We start from the raw sequence: 2,333 nt of genomic DNA, 5'->3' as shown, positions 1-2,333 counted from the left end.
AAAAAGGAGCTATATTGTCAGAAAAGCAAATGTTTAAAGCATAGGAAAAACATTCACTAAGAGGATTACTTTAGGAAAATGCTAAAACAAAAGAAGGCTGTGAGGTGAGCTGCAAGAATAGTTGGTAGCAAAGACATTTGTAAACGTGGGTTCCTATAAATCAATTTGATTACATAAAACTATAATCACAATAATGATTTGAATAATATATAATTAATGCTGATGTGAACTATCAGAAAAAAATACGATGAAAGACATTAACAGCTAATGAAATATTCTAGTATTTTTGAGAGGAGGTATAGTTACTAATTAAATTTATTTTTAAGTCAACTATTTATTTAGAAATGTTAAGATGAGCTAAAAGAAATAGAATACGTAAACCAAGCATGGTGGCACATGCCTGTAATTACAGCACTTTGGCAGGCTGAGGCAGTGGAGTATAGGGAATCAACTTGAGGCCAGTAGTTCAAGACCATCCTGGCTAACATGGTGAAACCCTGTCTCTACCAAAAATACAAAAAACAGCCGAGTGTGGTGACGCACATCTGTAATTTCAGCTACTCAGGGAGCTGAGGCATGAGAATTGCCTGGGCTTGGGAGACAGAAGTTACAGTGAGCCAAGATTGCACCCTGCACTCCAGCCTGGACAACAGGGCAAGACTCTGTCACAAAAAAAAAAAAAAAAAAGAAAGAAGAAAAAAGAAGAAAGAAAGAAAAGAGAAGAAAGAAAGAAAGAAAGAAAGAAAGAAAGAAAGAAAGAAAGAAAGAAAGAAAGAAAGAAAGAAGAAAGAAAGAAAAGAAAGAAAGAAAGAAAGAAAGAAAGAAAGAAAGAAAAGAAAAGAAAAGAAAAGAAAAGAAAAGAAATAGAATGAAAAACTTCCAAATCAATAAATAATAAAAATTTAGCAAGATAGAAAGCAAACTTGACAAAATATCTAAAAAGTTCAAGGGACAGCAGAAGGAAAAATATAAAAGCAAAAGTATGATATAAAGAAAGGAAAAGGATATATTGACAGAAAAAAGTCTAATGTAAAGATATTTAGGATAAATGTAAATAGACTAAGTTTTTTGGTAAAAAGATGTACAAATTATATTTTATGCACTTATAGGAGATGTATATAATACCAAAAACTTAAATGTACAAAAATATCAAAAGTAAAAAGAGAAATATCTGCTTGTTATACTCAAACTTGGGGAAACTGTAACTAATATGACAATAAAAAGTGTTACTAGGCAAATGTATTACTTCTTCCTGGAATCAAATAATTATCATCATAAGAATAATAGCAGGAATCATAAGGTTAAACACAAGTACAATTTAAATTTGTACTCATTTAAAAACTTTTTCATATTTCATAACTTTTATAACAGCATTACAAATTACTGATCCTTCAAAGAAAAATATAAAACATTCTGTTTATTTTTTTAAATGATAATAGGAATAAAGAGAATAATTACATATTTACATAAGAAGTGAAATTCAATCGGAAGATATAAAATTCTGAAATTGTGTTTATCTGATTATATAACCTTTAAAATATGTAAAATAAAACTGACTTTAAAAGAATTACAAAGCAACATTAGCTAAGCTATTATAACAGGAGATTTTAACAAATTCCTTTGTAGTTATTTAGAGACTAAGATTTTTTTTAAAAGAAATACAGAAAATTAAAGTAATATAAGTGAAAATTGATCTCAGGAATATATCATCTTGATAATGTAGAAAAATAACATTAAATTGAGAAAACAGAAAAATTACATTTTGATGCAAAATGTAAATATACTATATAATAAAGAGGCAGAAGAGAAGAAATTGTTTAAAGATAAATAAAAGAGCCAAACTCAACCAAGAATTATTTAAAAAAATTAAATGGCACAAACAAACATTAGAAATATAAAATTATAATAAATTTGAACCTGTTAGAAAATTAAAATGTAGTAGAAATATAGTAGAAACAATATAATACCAATAAAATTAAAATTTTAGGTGATATAGACACATTTATAATAAAATTAAAATGAAGTCTATGATGCCTACTAACATTTCTCTTCAAAATTATGATATTAGTACTACTCAAAAGATATTATAAAGTGAACTAAAATTATAAATATTGGGAAGAAAAAGTAATATGTTTATTATTCACAGGCAATATTACTTCTTCAAAGGAAAGCAAATCACAGATAAAATATTACTGTATAAAATAATACCAGTTTCTCTAAACAAAAGTAACAAATTTTTGGAAATATTATTTTAAAAAATTAGTTAAAATACCAACTAAATTTATAAGGAACCAAAAAATAATTATCCCAAAGTGTGAATAACTAAAAGAAGG

Source organism: Macaca fascicularis, chromosome 5 (assembly GCF_037993035.2).
Source record: "Macaca fascicularis isolate 582-1 chromosome 5, T2T-MFA8v1.1".
In the NCBI taxonomy this organism is placed as follows: Eukaryota; Metazoa; Chordata; class Mammalia; order Primates; family Cercopithecidae; genus Macaca; species Macaca fascicularis.
The sequence above is the reverse complement of the archived record's forward strand: the minus strand, read 5'-3'. Positions refer to the sequence as shown.